The sequence below is a fragment of the Haliotis asinina genome, chromosome 2 (assembly GCF_037392515.1).
Source record: "Haliotis asinina isolate JCU_RB_2024 chromosome 2, JCU_Hal_asi_v2, whole genome shotgun sequence".
Classification (NCBI taxonomy): domain Eukaryota; kingdom Metazoa; phylum Mollusca; class Gastropoda; order Lepetellida; family Haliotidae; genus Haliotis; species Haliotis asinina.
In genome coordinates, this window is record NC_090281.1 from 74,071,087 (window position 1) to 74,094,931 (window position 23,845).

At 39.1% G+C, this 23,845-nt stretch overlaps 1 pseudogene; it reads right to left on the bottom strand.

Moving 5' to 3' along the window:
• LOC137272015 (CD109 antigen-like) overlaps positions 1-15,174 on the bottom strand; it is a 29,837-nt pseudogene extending 14,663 nt beyond the window's left edge.
• Between the last annotated feature and the right edge of the window lie 8,671 nt (positions 15,175-23,845).

The following is a 23,845-nucleotide window of genomic DNA, read 5'->3' on the forward strand; positions in this document are numbered from 1 at the left end:
AAATGCTTGAGATCCAAAAACGTTTCTTGTCATGTTACAATGCAGTTCTCTTACCCTTACTTTTCCGTTAACAAATACCTTTTGTATTGGAAAAATGTTCAAGTTTTTTGAAAGCATCTTCGGCAAAGATGCTATCTGCTTTGGTTAAGGCATGGGTGACGATAGCAACAGTGTATGGGTCGTCATATCTCACGATGTTGAACTCAAGGAAAGCTCTGGCGCGGATCAAAGAGTCATTCAGGTTGAAAGCGTTCACCTGTGAGGAGGGTAATGTATTACAAAGTAATAAAATGAAGTATTTATTTTCTTTAAGAGGTCAGTACGTACTAAGTAGTACGTTGTTTTGTTTTTCTTTTTTCAAATTTTCTTTGAATGATTTGTTGGATAAATATGCAAGAAAAATTGAATGTCACTGTGCAACTATAATGGTGAACATCATGTGTTCGTAAGGAAACAAGTGTGATTAAATTTACCCCTTCCAGTCCTCTGACTTCAAGCAGAGCATCCAGAACAAATGCTGTCAGGGCGCATCCATGTCCAGATCCTCCCTAGAAGTCAAGTGAGTGAGTTTAGTTTTACGTCGCACTTAGCAATATTCCAGCTATATGGCGACGGTCTGTAAATAATCGAGTCTGGACCAGACAATCCAGTGATCAACAACATGAGCATCGATATGCGCAATGGGGAACCGATGACATGTGTGAACCAAGTCAGCTAGTCTGACCACCCGATCCCGTTAGTCGCCTCTTACGACAAGCATAGTCACCTTTTATGGCAAGCATGGGTTGCTGAAGGCCTATTATACCCCGGGACCTTCACGGGTCCCTAGAAGTCAAAAGGGAAGAGACACATGATCAGCTTTCCTTCAACTCAAATGCAAATTACGATATGGATTGAGAATGATCTTCAGCATCCAAAATTGTCGAAAGAGACGGTCGGGTTCGAGTGGTCAGACTTGCTGACCTGGATCACGCACGTTATCGTATCTTAAGTGGATTGATAGATATTCATGCTGACGATCACTGGTTTGATTATTTACATATCAATCACTTGCATGGGCAGGGTCCCTATTGTACCACTACAGTATGCTGAACCTACCTGTATGCTTGAACTGTGCACATATCCCTTCTCGGTGAAGTCACCATTGGTGTTTTGTTTGCCTATAAGCCAGGTTGCAGCACGGGCAATGATTCGGTCATCTATGTAGATGTACTTGCGAACCTGAATAAACGTTTTCACGACAAATGCCGTCAACCTGAAATCAAACACTGAACAAGTATGAGAACCATAAGTTAAAATGAATTACTACCCTATATCTAACACATCCTCGTCAATTTCACATCCCTTCCGCTGTTGCTTCCGTAATAGTCGCTGTTTCCCCAGATGGAGTAGGAGCCATCATTGTGTTGGTAGGTCAACTCACGCTGGAAATCTGAGCAAAACCACAGCTGATTACAGATCTCTTAAAAAAGGTTAAGCTTAAAAACATTAAAACACACACACACACACACACACACACACACACACACACACACGCACACACACATATATATATCTATCTATCTATATATATCTATATATATATATATATATATATATATATATATATATATGTATATAGTTTGAACAAAATAATGCAAGCTTATGCAACCATTGGGGCATATTACGGAATTGAACATAGGTACAGAAACACGATTACCTTCCTCCATGAATGGAATGACCGTCAAATTTCCCGTCAAATTTCTTGGCACTGGCAAGGTAGTTGGAGATGTAGACATCAGGAGCTAGTCCCATCATGTTCTGTTCTCCACAGCCAGTGGGCATCTTCAGAAGGCTGTCCAGGCCATCGAGGCTGGGGCTCACCACGTCACCTGTGTACACAAGTATTAGTGTTCACACTGGACTTCAGGAGAACATATACTGGTGCATGGATAAATTCATTGTCAACATTCCAACCCTTGTTTGTTCGTAATGATCATTACATTATAATTGGAAATACGACAATTGAACATATAGGGTATCAGGGGACTTTGACAACACGCTTCACGTACTATTAACGTACAATCAAAGTTTCATAATTTTACGCCAAAGATATACGCATCAGTAATATTTATGTCACAAGATGTGTGTATAGTCCTAACGCGTCTGTCATCGTATTGGGTGGGTTAATCCTATGAATTCGCCAAAGTCAAACTCAAGTCTGTTTTGTACGAAAGTGAACGTGGCATACATTTGTTTCCACCAAAATTAATATCATAAATGATACATGCATGGCAAGTAAAACCCCTGATCGAGCTACAATTACAAATGCGCTATGTATGAATATCAAAGATGCATATCGAGGTGACTTGTAGTTTCCTAACTCTGCTTAGAAGTTAGTTAAGACGAAGACCAGGGACATTTACAGTACAATATATACTTGACTTATCCCTAATGTATGATAACGCTTTTCATAATGCCCTGGTAGCGGTTCACTGCTGTCCATATGTATTTATTAAAGGGTGCATAACCATCTTAGCTTCAACGTACCAAATGCCCTGACTCTGGCTTTTTGTGAGTCTCTTACGATATACTTTGGCAGAGGAATGGAAAGATTTTTGTTGTAGGTGTTGCCAGACAGGAGATCGATGGTGACGGGAAAGTTAGTCTCCTTTCTGATACCTTCCGGCTGAAAGATAAAGCAATACAAAAAACTTAAACAACTGTAATCATGCCGTACCACAAAACATACCTTAGTGTTTCTTCTCCATTGTATGTTGTAACTGCAACAAACTGAACGATGATGAATAACGATATGTATATACATAAATCGAAAGATATAGAAAACTGATACAGTTATTCCAGATTTTATGCCTTCGGCGAGTTCATTCATTGAGTGAATATGGTTTTACGCCTCTTTAAGCAATTGTCCACCAATATCAAGGCGGGGGACACCAGAAATGGGCCTAACACATTGTACCTATTGGGATACACCACCAGCTTTTCTGTCAACGACAAAATGTGTGATGAAACGTATATGAATCGGAAGGAGAGAGAAAGAAAACAATGCCTAACACGTTATGAAACAAAGCGAATGGAAGTGGGTTTGGATTAGAGAAGTTTTTTTCAAACATCATTCCAGTTACATCATGGCCAGCTGACTTGACCATGGCTGAAAGGTGAAAGTGCCATTTACTGATTTGGCGAAATCCCCAACCAGACAGCGAGGATTTCAGTTTGGCATAGGGGCGGGAGAAGCATGTGGGAGAACCACCTTGCCTTTACTAACATCAACTGTGATTTTTAACTGTACAGCATCGGCTGCAGCAGTTGATCGGGCAGATATCTGGATGTCAAGTTGTCCCAGGGTTGTAGGGACGATGGGAAAGTTTACAGTCTTTGATTCTCCAGATGCAACCTGGGGAAACATGAACGATACCGTGCTCCAATACTGCAATGCTAGACAGAAATCAGAATCGGGATAATCATAGAGTGATTTAGTCAACACTGGATTACAACAATATTATACAAAAACGCCAAACGTAATAAATATGTCTTTTAATACTTACGCGAACCGTCTTAACTTGGTCTGCAGACAAAGCCTTGAGTTGTGGGATCAAATAGGATGTTATCGTAGTCATTGGATTTTTTCATCGTCACCACCACCTGGCGAAGGTAGCTGATTTGATATAATTGTGAGAGATCTCTCGGTTTTTTCCCTATTGGAGACCTTTCGTTAATCATTATTGTTTATCATAAATAAATGGCAGATTTTGGAAGGACAGAACACAACACGAATTGTAAATAGTATATGTAAAACCATTTCAGTATTCGTAGGAAATTGTACTTTTCCAACTATACTTATTCCTACAGACACCTACAGACACTGATGAAGATATTTTTTGACTTTTATGAACATCAAGTTTATGGCTTATAACGGGATTATGAAGATGTGCTTTTTCCAAATTAGTACTTTTTTGTCATCATAATTACAGGGAATCAGGAATTAGTTTTCTATATTTTCCGATCGCTTACATCAAGATCAGTCTGCAGATAGCTGAAGACGTTGGCCTGAACAACAACTTGCTCACCACGAATGACATTGGAACAGAAACGCTCACAAAAAATGGACGGAAAACCTTCATCTGAAATATATAATTCCACGGGTAAACTGATCAGTGCACCATTGTCTGAAATTAAATGATGCTTCTCTTATGGCAGAACTAGTATTCTTTTGTGCGAATGGCATTGCATGTTTAACTAAGGTCCGTGTGGTTCTGTTTTTTACATACCTTTGATGCAGATTCTGTAACTCCAAGCCCGGATACAGGGTTGACTGCGAAGGCTGTAGCCAGCCATGACGTTATGGTGTCAGGAACTACTGTTGCAGATATACTTGCAATGCCATTGGAACTGGATAATGACACCGCAGTTTTTTAAAAAGTGCAGACAACGAATTGCGAAAGCAGAGATAATGCGGTTGAGGCGGTTGAGCAGATAAACGAAACCACAGTGTTGTCGTTTTCCATATTTATTCTCAAAGACGAATTCCAACCTACACCCTTCTAAATGGATTGACATAACAGTAAAGTTGTCATTTAGGAGATATACATCATGTGTTGGCCAATTTCCGGGTGTTATGAAGCATGCATTTGGAACCGACGGCGTCATTCTAACTTTACGTCACGATATGATTTGAATGACGTCACCAGTGTTGATGACACAACAAAACAATTGTGTCAATACACAGTGAATAGTCTTGCAGTTTCCGGGAATCTAATACCATTTGATCATGTTTTTCCGCCAATCAGATTACAGAACACAGGAACATTTGGTTTACAATGTTGATTATCATCCCGTGATTATGATCATTTCTTTTTCTATATCGCACCTATGCTAGTGTATATTCAAAGTGATTAACCCATGTCAATCCTTCACTCACTTCACTCCTTCCTGTTTTGTTTGTAAATATTTTGAATACTCTGTTTTCATGACTAAATAATATCTAAAGTGTCAGCTCACCCAATGGTAGTGTTTGTCCAGAGCCACGTCTCTGGGAAGAATTTCCTCACTCGCTCTTCTTGTTGTAAGGCTGTTCCAGTGTGAGGTGTTGCTCCTGGTGAGGGTGTGTAACCTAGGGGGGGTACCTTTCCATGGTAGCGGGTACGGTATTGCTGATGGAAAAGGCATGTAGCCTATCGGGTAAGCTGTTGGGCCAGGGTAAGTTGTTCCAGCATAAATGTATGTGGGCGATGTTGGTCCAACGATAGGCGAGAACGCTGAAAATCAAAACATTTTCATGAAAATGAAACCATTCATAGACTGTGTCTGTTTGCCATGTTATGTTGACTTTCCTGTCACCCTGCTCCCTATTTGATCTGCATGCAATTAGAAACATTTAAGATGTACCCAAAGTAAATTCATTTCACGTACAACAAAGTATTCAGTGAGTGTGGTTTTGTACCCAGTGATTCGGCGTGACGAACGAACGCTTAAACTACTTGGCTACCACACCACCCCTAAAACAAAGTAAACTCGTAGATAAAAATATATGAACTATAATCAGCACCTGGTATATGTCCATAAGCAGTTCCACCGGGATTCTTTGGCACATTTGCATCGGTGAATACATCAACTTCGACATCCTGAAATCATAAAATATAAAAATTGCTGTGATTTAATTTGACATTACCATTGTTGGCAAATTCTATATTTGTTTGAGGAAGTTTCACCAGACTTTTCTGGTATAATCATATTTGTATATACCCATAACACATACACCCCCATCCTCCTACACACACACGCACAGACGGACGCACGCACCAATCTTTCCGGGTTACTACCTGGAAGACTTGACTGGCGTCTGTCTCTCTCGAATAAGTGTTGGCCACACCACGACTGTCAAAGTATTTTAAATCAGTCTCAACCTAAATAAACAAATATATCTTGTGAAAGTTTGATGTTCATCGGGAAAGCATACCAATAGATAACTACAAAATGTTTTGTATTCTTGGAGATATGTAATGTTACATACAAGACATAAAGCTAACCTGCACTAACCATATCACTTGTGACGTCATTTCCACCGGAAAGGAGGATCGCTGATTGGTCAACTACAAGTAAACTGACAAATGACTGTGGATCAGCAGAGACTTTCACATCAACGCTCTCATGTGGCTGAGATTCGTTCCTGCTAAAGCCGAGTGTTACCTTTAAATAGAAAAGTCAATGTTTTGTATCGTAGTTTTTGACCTACCTTGATATTACGTCAACACAACATCAATACCATGAGCATGTCTTTATGAATAACTATGGAATTGTAAATGTGCGAGGAGAGAGAGAGAGAGAGAGAGAGAGAGAGAGAGAGAGAGAGAGAGAGAGATCCAAAGAGAGATCCAATGTCTGGTATTGAATGGTCTTGTTGGAAAAGAGTCCCTGCACATCAAAGTTTATGTTGTCTGCAATGACCTCGCCATCATCCAGGATGGAGTAGACAGGGAGACGAGCATGAGGTGCCACGTGGGGAGTAACAGGAAGGATGAAGTTGACGCTCTTTTCCATACCGCCATCGAGATGTCCGGCAGTAACAATGGACCCAAGGGAGGTAACCTTCACGGAAAGAGGACATGCATACAATATCACCACCAATTACCAACATGACATACATTAGCACATACATTAACTAACAGGTACGTTGATTTTCGTGACACTATCTTTTGTGAAAAAGAGTAATGCATCATATGTCTGGTGTAAATAACAAAAATGTTTCAAACTGATTATTGTAGTGGAAAATATGATAACCGCTCGCGTTAAGAAATCAAAAGCAGTTTACGAATATAATTCAAGAAAAAAGGATCTTAAAAATGATTCATGATTGACTATTATACATGTATGAATTCACTGAGTTGGCCAAGTTACACTGCTTTTTGTTCTCCACCCCTCCATTTCTTGGAAACAATATACTGTATGATGGATATAGTTTATTATTATATATAGCATCATCATTATTTTTAGTTTTAGCAATAATCATTTTTACTGTTCCCTGATAGTAGACTTCAAGTATATATATTTACCTCGTACCAGACTGTATCGAGTGGTTGTGTAGACCTGATGACGATATTGGCGTTTTCACAGGACTGAAGGCATTGAAAAAAGTCACAATGTTTATTTGACGTCACATTTCACATTTAGATGAACTGACATATTTTGGAATCGTTATTTACTGGTCCCTCAAACCAAAATGTGAAGTTAGCTCCTTTTGATAACGTATAGCTGCTTTTATAGCTGCTTTTTTACCGTGACATTGGTGTCATGGAGGTAGAGCTGAAGGAAGGAATCAGATGGGGAGTAGGCTTTCTTTATCGTCCATGACGTTGACGTTTCACTATAAAAGGCCTGTGGATTAACAAGAGGAAACACCATTGAAGACCTGCTACTGGGATGCAATGTTTTCTATTCAAAATCAACAAGACCAATAGTCCAAACATGAGTGTGTTTTGTTGTGGACTTCATTAAGCCAAAATCATCCTTGAAGGGTGTTTTCTTTGCTACATGTGCAAAAGCAATCGGTGTTTTTTTTTTTCTGAATATGACTTTTACAGAAAAATTCCACAATTATACATATGAAGGGAGAGAACTGAGGAAACACCACAAATGTTAAGCCAGTGCACTAAAAAGGCCTGGAAAATATTAAAGGAAAACGTATACTTCCATGTGTTGTCTCACTTGTTTGCTTCAGTATAATTTGAGATTTTTTAATAAATGCAAAAAACAAAAAAACCCAAAACAAATAAAAACATAATGTACAGTATTTTATCCTTCATCGTTATTGTCACCGAGACAGCATCCTCTGGAATTGTAAGTGTGACGTCCAAAAGACCATCTTCAGGAACTGGGAATGTCTGTTCTTCAAGTCCATACGTCCCCTGGAAGTTGGAGTCGCAACATGGTACGTTACACACGGGTAAATGGTCACATTCTGCCGGTGTGTCGGAAGTGGCAGACCGTTTTGAAGGGAGACTTTTACCTGAAAGGAATCAGACAATCAAGTGTATAAATTAATCGAAGCTGTGCCATTTTCTGTCCTGTTACACCAGACGTTAGGGTTTTATATTAATTGAAGATACACAGGTTTCAAGTGGGATCTTAGGTTATACATTTGTCAAAAGAAGGTATTAAGAAACTTCAAAACACTCATCAGACACTTCCATAACTAACGATCGCATTGCAAGGAAGAATTCCGCAAGCGCGACCCGCCGACTAATTCAGTTTGTGCCTCGACTCCGCTGAGCAGTACTTCCTACAGTTGTAGTGGCTGCGCAAATACTTGAAGACTACTTGTTTCGAAGAATGCACACAGCTCTCTATAAGTCATCTGAAGTGGTTTGAACGTACCAAAGATCAATTTACCCTCCAATTTTGGACATTTGGACCATACACATTCCAGACGTTCCAGTCTATTGGTGTCCACACCAATTGTGAGATCGACCGGAAAGGCCTCTTTCAAAGAGGGCTATGCACAAGACAACCTTGTTCAATGTTTTAAAAAATCAGCAGTTTGTTTCAAAAGTTGCAGCGACAAAACTAATGTTAGACGCAAAGCCCTGGTTTCTTTTGTAACAAGGAGAATAGCTGACGCATATGTTTGTGACGGTGTCATTGCTATATGTGTGGAAATGATAATTGATCAGTTTCATTTACCTTTCTGTAATCTGCACTACTTATTTTGTCCAATCCAAAACCAAACCAAAGGTTATACTGTGAACAGAGTTATTTTAGAGGCAATGTACCGTGCCAGTGTAGTCGAGGCCGGGTTTGAAGTTTTTATCACTGTTGTCGTGGTAGGTTAACGTGACTGCGTTGGTGTAGAAAGTCACAGTCGAGGAACCACTTAGTTTCTTGCCTGTCAGCGTCTCTGTGACAGTGGCTTGTATCTCCAGTTTCCGACCATTGAGATAAGATTCGAGGTGCTGAACTTCCACCATTGGGATTGTAAACTTACTTTCTCCATCAAGCTGAGTAAAAATAATTCGATAAAAATACAAATTTAGTATGGATGCGTCACTGCAGACAAGATGCATTCTTCCTTACAACTTTGTGCACCATATTTTATAAGACGTCTTAGGATATTCTATGTTTTTGTTTCCAGTGATTTTGTAAAGTCTTGAACAAAAGTGACCATCGTCCAGTATTATCACAGCAACACTCTCTAAATTTCATTCTTATTTGAGACAAACACATGTATTGACATTGTTGGAAAAGAAAATACTTCGATCTACATACTGGGAAAGTCATGAGGATCTTCGGTTGCTCAGAGGAACAAGATCCAGAATAATCTCCAGGTATCGTAGCTTGAATCTCTGCGACACCAGACACCCCTTCTCCGAATGTATACCTGGAGAGACATGCATCCTATGGATGTGGAAAGGTGTTTTTCTCTTCTACTTTCTTGATAACGAATTTGACTCTTGTTCTGCAGATGAGGTTACACGTGTTTCAGTGGTGCCCCCCTCACCTTTGCTTGAACATCTAGCAACATCATTATTTTTCAAAGTAATTCATAAACATAAGCTATGACTGGGTGTGAGTCATACCATGGACTCTGCTTTATTAGATGGGGTTTTTTTACGTCTTTGGAAATGTTTCTGAGAATCTTACTATGAAACTAATAGTATTTAAATTCACATACTTTGCATTAACTTTGCCCTTAATGTCTCGATCTGTTACCAGGGCAAAACTGGGAACATCCAGTGTAACCTCAAAGAGTGGAAGATCTAGGAAAGAAAGAATATAAAGTAAAAAAAACATTTGTGTACAAAGATATTACAATTGACAGTCTCACCAAGCATGTTGTTGTTAGGGGAATGCCGTCACTGTTAACACTTAGAACATCAACATCAAAGTTATTTAGCTTTTAATCAAAGTCATACTCACTATAGGTGGACACTTCAAATTTCTTTTCTTCCATCTGGCTCTGTTAAGGTGAGGTTTGAAAGTAAGTTTTCAAGTTTTCTCACACTTGTCAAACATGGCCTCGCTCATAATGTGGTATGACTCAGAAAATGTTAGACTATCCCTGATTTAAACACGGAAAGATTCATTACCCCACAGAGAAATGATTTTGGTTACATATCTCAAATGTGTATATGAGAGACATTTATTCATACACAGGTATAACGTCTTTGAATACACCCCCACATTGCAAATGACATGTGATTTGCATAACAGGATCACAGACTTGACGAAACAGCAGAGTGAAAGCATGTGTATATTTGATTATAAAATGTTAACTTCTGAAACTGATCGAAGCAAGTTTTCTAAAACATTGAAGCCTTGTCCAATAATTACGTTGGGTACTGTGACCCTGATCTTCCAATCTCCAAGGATGGGCATGGCGCTCAGTTTGAAGGACTTTGAAGGACACCAGTTGGATCTTTCACATCCTTCTGCAGCATCAGTTTGTTGTTGAAGGGATCCTGCATTGACAGGATACATGCATATCGCATCAACATGATACTTAATTATCGTATTCTTGTGACTAGTCAATACAGCCAAATTGGTGTTGGTGTATTATTTCACAAACCAAGTAGATGTAGAATCCTTCAAAATAGTACATCAGGTATTCAGCTGAATAATACTTTGGCAAAAAACTAATTTTGATTACATTTGTTCATTGAATGTACATTTGCTTCCCTTTGTACTTTGAGCACCAACACCGTACAAGCAGCCTATCAAAGTCAAAATCTACCTTCAATGATTTATATTGGAAATAATTCTTTGTACATAATAAAGACCATGCCAAATTCAACTAACAATTGCAAGATTTATTTCCAATGATATATTTGTTTTCTTAAATACACTGAACAGCAGAAGAATCGCAATTTTTGAAAAACATTACATCTCATTAAAGTTAGCGTTCACATTTATGTCTTCTATATAAAATCTCGACTAAACCTAGAGTTGCATTTCTTTTCATTGTCAGTGTAGTATCCATACCACCACAACATACCCAATGGGTAATACAAATGAAAATCTATGACTGTAGGATGAGTAAGGGTGAACACTCACAAAGATCTCGATTGTCATGTTTCCAGTGTATGAAAGAAGATCAGAGTACACAGCAAATACACGGAAGTTGACTGTAAAATAGAAGTGGATGGATACAACTTTTCAGAAATCTGGACAGATCGTAACATTGTCTTCAAATATCGTATCAAAACATGAAATATGTCATGAATATGATATTTCAGCGTAGGCCGAGACAGAGATCCAGTATATGGTCACTGTCGAAATAGCAGCAACATTTTGGGTATAGGGACTGACAACATTACCATCGAATACCACGCAGGTGAATCAGAACCAACACCATGGAAATAGGGTAAAGGAGATAATAAAATATGACAGGGAAAATTGTCCCAGTTGTCCAGGTAGGGAAAAACAGGTTACTGATGTTTGACACGCTGATCAGTGTCAGTGAACATACAAGCGCCTGCCTGTTTCTGCCTGCTGTCATTTAATCGCTTTAACTTTGTCACACGAACACTGACGTAATGACTGGTTCTGTAAACAATTTCAAAGCAGGCAGGTGAAGCGCGAACTCCTTACCCGTGGATCCGGGCTTGTATATCGCCTTGTCTGTCTGGATAAAGGCTGAAAGGTACTTGCTGTAGTACTTCAGGTAGTACTCTCTTGTGTGTTCCTCTCCAGTGCTGGTTTCTACTTCGACCTTTAGGATGTAGTCGTCATACTTCAGATCCTGGGGAGTCTGTGGTACAATCATTTGAGTTACTATCAGCTCATGCTGGTGTAGACAGCGTAGTGAACTTTCAAGGTGTAGTTACAAATCTTTTGCAAACAACTACGCAATGTGAATGCCTTTGTTGCAAAATGTTTATACCCGAAAGCAACCTCAGAGTTCATTATGTGAACAAACACCATGCTTATGTGTAATCTTATGTTACAGATGAAGCCTAAACCTCTTTTCACATCTACATGAAATCGGGCTATATCATTATCATGTGTTGATACATGACTATCAAAATAATTATTATTAGTTGTTAGACAACGTGAGCGTATCCTGCCCACCGGTGTCAAAAATACATGCACAAGCTCCCGAAAAAGACCGGAAACGTATGTAACATGTTATAGTAGATAATTGCAACGAACAGTGTTTTCTCACTGATTTGTCGAATTGTGAGATTTCCTCCACATGTCTACCACAAAACCTTTTGAAAGTTTTACTGAGGACTTGAATATAACCTTTATCGGACAACTCACAAATAACTCACTTTGACATTGACGAAACCGGCATCTCCTAAAAGTACCAAAAGTGAATGCTTTATTACAACAGTTTGTAAACAGTCGGGGTAGTGGTTATAAAGTCTCCGGTCATCACGCCGAAGACCCGGGTTCCATTGTACAGTGACTGAAGCCCATTTATTGCGTCCTCCATTTGATATTGCTGGAATATATCGCAAGTGGCTCAAACACATACCCACTCCAATCATCTGAATACACTCCGAGAATTACACTGCTACAGATTCGATAAATGAAACGTCTATCAATTTATTACTTTTTGTATGTATGTATGTATGTATGTATGTATGTATGTATGTATGTATGTATGTGTGTGTGTGTGTGTGTGTGTGTGTGTGTGTGTGTGTGTGTGTGTGTGTGTGTGTGTGTATGTATGTTCCACTGCACGATGCATACATTGCCTGGCGTACTTGATATTTCATTTCATATTGCATTGCCCCTAGCTGGATTTACACCATCCTTTCAGCCGTTACGAAGTTTAGACAATCTAGTCACAAATTCAAATAACATATATCTTATAGTTTAAGACTAGAGTGGTATCCTTTAATTGACAATGAGTGTTTGGGACCACAGGATAACTGTAGCGCAGATAGGGTTGCGTAGCGTAGAGAATATGACAAGTCTTCGTATGTGCGAGCGAAGCGAGCAAAGGTTGGCAACGTACTTTCCTCGCTTCGGATCAAAAATAATTTATTCTACATAAAAACACTTCTGACGTAGTGGGCGAATGAAGCAGGGGAGGTAAATGTAAGTATTCCATATGGAATAATACCCTCCTGTTCCTTCCTTGAAACGGAAGCTGGCAGGGGTAATGGAGGCGAGGAACGGGCTGATACGCCACGAACTGCGCATAAAATGTTGAATAATGAATATTTCACGTGAGTAATTGTTCAACATGGGGTTGGTAATGTGAGAGCATAACCAAGTGAAGAAATATTCTCCGAACCAAAGCGAGGAATATCGTTGTCAACCTTTGGTCGCTTCGCTCGCATGTAATAAGACTGGTCATTTTCTTCATGCTGCGCAACCCACTTGCGCGAAAGTTTGCCTGTGTTGGGACTTACGTAGCCTATCAAGTAGGCAATATTTTACGGTACGGTACCTCCTTTTGACGCTACAGCCACTAACGATCTAAGTTTCTAATCTAAACTGCCAATCATGAAATATTTATGGATGATTCATGGCGTGGCCTACCTCCGAGGATTGTGTTTGTGTTATTGGCATGGTCCACGTAGATACGTTCATAGTGTTCATAGGGATAGTTGTTCCACTCTTGGGTCTGTACACGTGCTGTTACAGTGAGGTCCTGACTGGCATTCAGGGCGTTGACCTCCAGACGCAGGGTTGTCGAAGGGCTGATGGTCTTAGGGGCAAGGATCAGGAAGGTGCTGCAAGGTGCACAGATAAAGAAACTGTACATTTCCGATGATTATATTCCAGTATTATTCACTTCAATGACGCAGCGCAGGTGTTTCATCAGAACACATCCTGACAAAACACTGGTTGATAATATGAGCGTTGATCATCATCGGTGAACCACTTCGGACAGCCAGATAGAACTGTAGACCTTCACCCAATCACGACGCACATACATCTGCCCAGAGGACATAGTGACTATTGCTGGAAGTAGCGCACTGACATTACGATTCAGACTGAAAGATGTGATTGTAAATTACTCTCCCTAACAACATTTTCAGACACAAACTGGCCAATAATGAACTTACTAAAAGATAAACACTTGACCGATTTTTTCAGGTATTCAATAAGATCGGAAAAATTGGAAAAATATATTGTGCGTCGTGATCTCAACAATATGACGCAGTTCATTTAATATACTGTGTTTTTCATGTTTGGAACATGTGTGTGTGTGTGCGTGTGTGTGTGCGTGTGTTTAAGTGGAAAACAGGTAACACTGTCCTATTATGAAACAAATGAGTTTATATATTAACACAAATTCAAGTGAAAGATCAGCTTGCAAAAGAAAAATAATGATGAAGAGCAAGCGTACTTTCCTCGCTTCGGATCAAAAATAATTGTTCATATCAAAATAAAATATCGCCACCATCAAGGGTACACTCCTATTTCCTCAATTGGTTGTGCTCTCACATTTCCTGCTCCATGTATAATAATTACTCACGTGAAATATGTTTTATGCAACATTGTGAACGCCACTCGTGGTATTCAGATCGTTCTTTGCCTCCATTACCCTTGCCAGCTTCCGGTTGAACAGAGTGACGGAACAAGAATAAGCAAAACATTAAATAGAAATACCATATTGCCTAATTTAATCATGCACCTGTTGGAGTTAATTTGTCTGATCTGTCGTCGCTATTGTTAGAATTTTCGTAACATTTATTCTACATAAAAACACAGATTACAGTGATTCAGGGGGATCAGAGGGTGGAATATTTCCGTAAACGCACCCAAACAATATTGCAAAATCAAAATTCATAGTGATATGAACGTGACAAACTAAGATGCAACAGAAAAGAATATAACATGTTCTAATTGGTGTAGTATAACCACAACAAAAATTCAATACAGAAATATCGACAATCACACAATAGAAAAAATGTTTAAAAACCAGCTGCCGAAAATGTTTTACTAAGGGTATCATCATAATGATTTAACGTCCCCTGCTGTGCCAGGTATACCCAGTTGCTGTAGGACTTTGTCCTGTAGAATTTCAACTTGTCTCTTATCTTCTTCGTTGACGTTGTCGTGTTTTGTGCAGCTGGCTTGACCCTGTGCTTGGAACTGGCGTGCAGTATTGGTGCTTGGTTTATATAGAACACCTCCTATCTTATCTGTCCGCCCTCAGTACTAAACAGCCTACGATTCCAGACGGACACTCTCACGCCGAGGTTTGGAGCACACCATGACCGCCTACATATAACGAATGTGGCACTGATAATCAAGATCATACTAACCACCTGTTTTGGAAAACTGTGTTTTCATCACATTTTTTTACTTCCTTTCGTGAAAACAATGGAAATATATTCGTCACAAACGGGGCAATACACCTAGTAAATAAATCTTTGTAAGAGGAAATTCTCTCTAATGAACAATCAAGCAGAACTGATTAAACATCTTTGACTGACTTTTAAACTGCTTTCAATTTTCTAAACTGCTATATATAAACATATGGTCCAATGACAAGTCTGTGTTGGTTCTTATGAGTCTTTAGTTTGAAGGTTAAACAATAATCTGCTACATTTCCTTCTTAAATTAATTCAAAATTATAAATCTTTAATATGGTATAGGTGTAAAGATGCCAAACACGCATATGTTACTAAACTTCAACCATATATGTACATTGATTATGTAACGATAATTGAGAAGTGCTGATGCCATTAACGCATTTCATAAAATATGCAAAATAATACGAAAGGCGAAAGCTGAAAAAAAAAACCCAGGTTATTCTGAACGCTACAATTTCCTACACAAGAGGTGGACATCAATTAGTGATGACAGCTATTCGCTGAAAGGGGTTCGTATACTGTAGAATACACGTCACAATTATACTTGTATTTTATTACCACTCGTATCGTAATCTATACTCTTGCCAAATATCCTAATCAGAACATCGCATGACGGTCGATTTTCAGAAAAAAGCACATGCCCGTTTCGGCAAAGTGAAGAGTACAGACAGACAGTAATGTGCAGTCAATCGCCAATTTACAGCATTATATGCACTTCCGGTGTGATGACACTTCCGGTGTGAGTTTAAGTTTACGTCGCTTTCAGCAATATTCCAGTAATATCACCTCGGGGACGCTAGAAATGGGCTTCAGACTTTACACCCATGAGAGGAATTGAACCAAGTCCTTCGTTGTGACAATTAAATGCTTTAACAAGAAGGCTATCCCTCCCCGAGGGGGTCGTAATGCGCGTTCGCCAGTACATAACTCCATGCCTCCTTTTTATTCACCAATCTCAGGATGACATTCTCATTTACCTTGTACTTGAACACGTAGGTCGTAGATTGGCCATCCTTCTCAACCGAAAGTAGGTACAACCAGGCAGCCAATGAGCAGATATTCTTCACCGTGGCAACGATACTATTGATTTTGAAGTTTTTTTGCATTTTAGCCCCCTGAAATGTCACCGTTAGAACAGCGATATCAAAAACAACTTTTATTCTCTAGCGCAATGTGGAATAAAGCGTCTAAAATGTAACCGTCACAGCTGCGGACGCTTCGAAGGTCAGACCCCTGCCTTTGTGTGCTGGCGCTGAGGTAGCTGATTCTTATGAAATATATGTGACTTTGACGGCCTCTCTGCCTCTTACAGTGGGGGACAATGTGTCTTTAAGGACGCAATATTGGTAAACGAGTGTTCACCTGATATGATAGAAACGAAAACAAACCTCTCTGTATCCAAAAGAAATACTATTATCAGTTAAAAGCAGTTTCGAATAAACAATTCTGACTATATCACGAGCATGTGTATGTTTTACGGCGCATTCAGCAGCACTACAGGTGTACCGTGCGGTATGTAAGCCACAAAGTCTGTTACTGATACAGGAGCTGGTGAAAATGAATGTACTTGATGTTTCTCGTGTGCTGTGGAGTAGTAGACATCAGTCAAGACACATATGGTTACCGATATGGTGTTGAGAGAAACGTTGTTTGTTGGAATGCCATTGGAAACATATCTAACGGGACAACACTAATAATACGCATGTATAATGGACAGTCTTTCGCGGGTTTCAAACAAACGTTTTGGCTGTGCGCCTCTGCAAACAGGCGTTTCGCGATCTCCCAATACTAGAGGATGCATGAACCAGATCCCCTGCAATTTTAGTCTACAACAAATCGGAGAGTTTCTCACACCCCTTAACAGCAATGCTGAAATGAAAGAACACGTCACCTATAAACTTGACTTGAAATCCGCCATGACTGAACAACATCCTCAACAACCAAGATCATCGCATCATGCTTCAAGAAGCCATTGACGTCAGCAGACATCAGACAGCCATGTATGCGCTCTCTCCCTCATACAATATATTCTTCTGATGAAGGAGTAAGCATGTCATCCGAAATGTTGTGTTCTTCACAGTAAGAAGTGTACATCCATGGAAAACTCTCTTCCTCATAAATTCTGTTTGACTGTTTGTTCTATAACGCATCACTAAACAAAATGGCGGGTAGAAGATCTGTTATAGTCCATTTGGCTCAAAAGTGGACTAATGAATTTCAATGTAACTCGAAAACTAGTTAACATAATATACTCATTGAAACGCTGATTATAATCTAAACAGAATCACGTGCACAAGTGCCGAGAAAGTCATTTATTCATTAACCTGTGCTGTGCTATATCTATGCTTTCTCGGACACCTGGTTGTCCCATTCTCTCCACAAATAGTGAACTGCGTCAATATTGTAATGGTAGTTTGTTAAACAACTTTTCTATTTTAAGGAAAAATATTCTGCAAAAACCTCACAGAGTCGGTCAGATGTGTAGATTATGATCAGCGTTTCATTGAGTATGTTATGTTTATTAGTTTTCGAGCTAGACTGCAATTCATCGGTCTGCTAGCCTAGCGGACTGTACGTTAAACGGCTAATCGAAACTGTGTATCTCAGTGTAGGAATCACTAGTTTTTAATGAATACCACCTATTTTTTTTAAAATAGTGTAGTTCCAACATTGTTGTTATAAAGATGACTGCGTCCGTATCCAATCATTTACAGTGAATTACAGGATTAGCTTTTAAATTTCTAATTCTATTCTAATTTTCACCTATCAACACTACTCCGCTTCTCTTATTTTTAGGCATGTCCATTACACACTCAGACAGTTTCCACAAATCCATTATTATACATAGGTTTGAACAAATATCTAATTGGGTGATTTCTGAGGAGGGTGACTTTGGGGTCTAAAAACTCCTTTTATGTATCCCCTATACTACTCTTTATAATCAGGTGGTTTTGGGGTATTGACTTCAGTGAAACAGTTTAACGTGTATCTTCTATTATACCGTTGGTTTTCGTAATAAATGCCTGTTGGGCTTGTTGTATCCCTTGTTTTATGTATTTTTTACTCGTCCTCGCTTATAGAAGATGTTTCATGAACCTTCGATCGAATCTCCTTCTTCATTTAGTTGTATTTCTCTAGTTTAGCTAGGATCGAACAAAACTCCTCTTCTGAGATTTTGTTGTCAGTGAGTGCAGTGGAAACATGATCTTCTATCGTGTGTAACTTTGATACAGCAAGAATACTAATTCCATCGTGTTTCTTTGCTTTACGATTCAATTTGCGGGATATATATTTAAACACCGACGCAACCTTTCCCGTCACTACAGCTGCTAATTCAAGTCCTAACACCACCGTTGTGGCTGCGAATGTTCTCAACAATCCAACTGTAAATGGGTGAGATATTAATAAGTGTGTTTTCATCCATAATACGAACACCATCGAGGCTTATTGATTGCTTATAGCCTTGTCTTATCATGATTGGACGGCGTTTATTCTCATGTCTTTTAAAACAAAATATTCTAAGACCATCTGAAAGTATTCTTGGCTTGGAATGTTTTGTGAGATATACGTCTATAATTAGTGTTGTGTTTGGTTTCATATCATATGAATTGGTAATCGTATATACTATGAATGACTAAACTGGCATTCCAGTCGACTGTTGCCAGTGTGACCTGGTATTCGTAACACTTGCATAGAAATATCTTTTAAGGGATTTAAGGATAATTAGTAATTTTGGACACGAGATCATTCTGATTAAAAACGATGTAAGGGTTAGTTAGTGTTATTTTAATGAACCATTCAATGAAATCTACCAGTGCCATTCGTTTGTATACGTTATCATTAAAGATTAGTGCCACATTAGTCATATGTGGGCGGACATGGTGAGTTCCAAACCTCGACGTGAGAGTGTCCATCTGGAATCGTAGTAGTACTGACAGATAAAGTAGGATGTGTTCTGTGTAAGTCAAGCACCAATACTGGACGCCAGTTCCAAACAAACGGTCAAGCCAGCTGCCTTCTGCGAAAGCGATCTATTTACTCTTGATGATATTATCCGTAATCTTCCAGTATGCTGAAATTACTGAATTACTCAGTGTGTGCAAGATCTTTTCGAAGGAATACAGAGTAGTTTAGATTGCACTGACTACACAAACTCACCAATTATGAATAAGAAATTCAAGTCAAACATGATACCATGACAACGGAAACAAAGTACCTCTTTGTTGCCCAGAACGCCAAAACCATTAGCAGAATAAAGTAGACAATCACCAACAGAAGAACACATGTAATAACGTTGTTGAACTACCCCTATATTGTACAACTGAGGAAATTCTGTAATTTTAAGTGTGAAAAAACATCTCAGTAGGGTGAGTGAGTTTAGTTTTACGCCGCACTCAGCAATATTACAGCTATATGGCAGCGGTCTGTAAAAAATCGAGTCTGGACCAGACAATCCAGTGATCAACAACATGAGCATCGATCTGCGTAATTGGGAACCGATGACATGTGTCAACCAAGTCAGCGAGCCTGACCACCCGATCCCGTTAGTCGCCTCTTACGACAAGCTGAGTCGCCTTTTATGGCAAGCATGGGTTGCTGAAGGCCTATTCTACCCCGGGACCTTCACAGTAGGGGCAACTATAATATCTCTGACTTTAGTGAGTGAGTATATGCTGCGTACTTTTAGAAATATTTCAGCAATTTCGGCGGCGGTTTACACATTTCACACTTTATAGTACGTTCAGTTTACATATTATAATCATATCAATGCAGAAGTAAGCAGATATTTACAATGTACATTAAATATAGCAGCATACAGTATGTGGTGAATATTCATTTACTTTGAACATACTAGGTGTTAACAATGAAAAGCAGCATACTTTATGTGGTGAATATTCATATACTGGTATCTTGGAACATAAAATAACCAATAAATCCTACAATTGCCCGCGTTGATACTTTCAATATGTCTCTTTTTGGTGTGTGTGTGTGTGTGTGTGTGTGTGTGTGTGTGTGTGTGTGTGTGTGTGTGTGTTTCTTAAAAATACTCCCAATTTTAAATTGGTATCGCGAATGGCAATTCATTAACTCCCATGTACATGTTCCCTAGTCATCCTAGATCGGGACCAGGATTGCATAACTTTATATCACATTGTTAAGTTTAATAAAATCATAATTAAAACAGTAATTGATATTGTATTATTAAGCAAAGAGAGCAAGTTATACAAAGTCACAAGTCAATTTCACAATACCGATTTCAAATGCAATACAAATGAGAAATCTAATGCAATGGGTCACAAAATATATAGCAAACTCCTCAAAGTCTTGATTTATACAGAGAGTGAGAAACAGTTACGCAGAATGTAACACAGCGAGCAGTCATGCAGCGGTTATGTAGATCAGGCGTTGAAGAATCAGCTTGATATTACTGCACTTTAACTCTGTATGTCCGTGTCCGTCGACAACACGGCAACTAGCATTAATTTTACATTATACATTAAGTCATTTCCCATTGCCACTAATTCATAACAACTCAAATCACGGAAACTACACTCTCGTAACATTCTTGTGACTTGACATTCTGTATACCCATGTTTTGGAACGGCGGTGTATCCTAATAGAACTGATTGTGGCATTGCCGGTGTATCGAGTACATCACACAGATCTCAGCAATGAAATAATAACAATTTAACATCTTACCATCCCTTGTTCTTTTATAGTGCCCCGATGAAAGTATGTGAAGTTTCTTTTTTGACTCAGTATATTACCTCACCAAAGGCAAATGTCAACAACTGAATTGATATCATGTTAAAAATTAATGATTGATAACTTAAGAACGATTTGACCATTTCATAACTATATATATATAACTATAACTTTCCAAAAGAGAGAGTATGTAAGTGTTATACGCTGCATTGAATACAAAAAAAACCAATGTTATCAAACGAGGACTTTCATATAGTCTCTGCATATTATTATCCAGCCTATGCTGGCGCACCAACATTTTTCATATTTAAACATAAAATTATGGATGTCATCATGCGAGTGTGGATCGCAAATATCATGTAACATGAAATCACACAGTATTTGCGAGCCTTTGGGGCATCTATTACTGATCGTTGGCAACGATCCTAATCAAAATAATTCCAAAGATTTGTCCTGTACTGAAAGGTGTTCATAGTTTCATACATGTTTAAGGGTTCAGGTAAAATAATACACTACTACCAATAAAAGTATGCTTCCTGTCCAAACTGTAAGGATCTGCAGCATATGAAGTACCGGTGATAACAGAGACCAGGATTTCAAAATGCTTAGCAACTGTAAAAATATCCATCGATTTGGGGACCATAGCACACACAGAGACAAGATACGAGAAAAACAAATTGAAATATCGGATGATTTGTTTAAATCACAACAAATAGAACATATGACAGGTGGAACAAAAAAAACCCAAAAGCTCGTGTTTGTCATTTACGGTTCAATTGTTAATTTGTTTGCCTAGGATGAATATTACACAGATATCACAATTCGTCACACACTTTATTCAATCAGTGTATTAACTCGGGGACTGGTATATCAGCTCTGGCACTGCTCACCATTAAACAATTATGACACTGAATTACTTCATCAACCAACAGAATGTCTACGGCGGTTCATCGATGATACTCCGAACTTATGCCATGCAAGCCTATTTCAGACGAGACAGCAGGCACTTCTCTTATCTTTGTACGCGGCGCTCTCTCCACTGGCATTATGAAGATGGAGTCAGTGGTCCCTCTCAAGGATAGAGTGACATTGGGGGAAGAAATCGTATCTCAGTGGCAGGATTTATGGCGAGACTTCCTGCAAAATACCAGTCTCCATGGCTGTAAGAATATCCATTGTCACAAGCGTCATAAAACTGTAAGGTAAGACGTCATTTGGAGGATTTTGTACAGAAATGTCGAGAGATACTGATGAAAATGTAATGTTTACGCTGCGCCAATATTCCAACTATATTGCGGTGATCTGTAAATAATCGAGTTTGGACCAGACAATAGAGTCATACTTGGCAGCATTAAAAACGCAATACCGATATGTTTTTGTTATATAAAAGAGTGTCTTAGACAGTAATTTCATACAATCACACAACTTTGTCACATTTGTAACGTAACTTTCAGTGTTTTGAATTCGAATCCAAATGCTGAAAGATACTGTCTTTGCATATGCATGAAATCCCCAAATGAAAAACAATCGTCCGAACGCAACATATTCCTGAAATGCATGGAGTGGATGTACAACCCCCATACCTGGGCCTTATAAAAGCTTTCACTCTTTGATCCACATCACTTGCCACACCTTAACAATAATCGAAGGAACCAGGCTATTTGGATCCTGAAAGCAGCAAGTACAGGAGAAGCAGTTGCCAGGCACTCCATCCTTCGACCATATCCGGGATTCGAAACCGATTCAACACAACACGTTCAGGTGCGCACGTTACGTCAGGGTCGGAACATTCGCCTCCCGCATCTCCGGAATCGATTTCCGACAACTGCAGCAACAACACGAACTGTAGGGACAGGACAGAAGGATCAGCGCACGTTCCGTCCGTAGACGATCTCGGCGCCCATACATCGTACAGATCCTGACGCCACGACACTGCCGAGACAGACTTAATAGCGTCCAGAACAGAGGGTACTTGGACAACACCCTATGAAGGAATGTCATTTTCTCAGACGAATCCGGATTCAACTAATGCTTAAACGATGGAAGACATCGAATCTATCGACGCTAAGAGAGACCGCATTGTTGAAATTGACCGATTTGGTATGGGAAAGATCATGCGGTGTTCAGTATTGTTTCAAATATCTTTGTTTGAAATCGGTACTGCGTTTTTAATACCGCCAAGTATATCTAAAGTTCAAGAATTAAATATGAGACATTCGATGTTCATGTAATACTGGCAGAAATATAGATGCACTGAAAAAAACACATTCCAAATAACCTATTAGGTAATGGCAACATATACATGCAATAGTCTTGTATTAGTATTCATGAAATATCAAAGGAGATTATGTACACAGAGCTAACATACCAGCATGCTAACAACGATTGTCAGTTTTAACACTTTCACCCAAATAAGGTAATGGCTGTATGGTATTTATCATTAACTTAAACTATTTGGGGTGTTGGCATCTGTGGGAACATCTCTTTGACTGGTGGAGTGGCTTCAGACCAGATGATGTTTACAATTCATTTTCTACAAGGATATTCACTCCAAACATGCGCTTTCTGAATAACAGAATCTTTAGATTTAAGACGGTGCTTTAATAATTTTGTATTCTTTTGCTGATGCTGTCATTCACACTGTTGTGCTGTGATGCACCATTCATACTTTGTCTTCAGTGGTCAACCTGACTCATACACCTGTGATAAATCAGTTGGTGGCGATGTATAGCCCAGTTTCATACTGCCTTGTCCGAATTTTAAATCCAGTTTTAGAGTTAGATGCTAGTTTTACTTCGAACATACTGTGATATTCTACTTGGTTCTACTGTCTTTCGTTGACAGGTTTGTATACTTTACGTGTA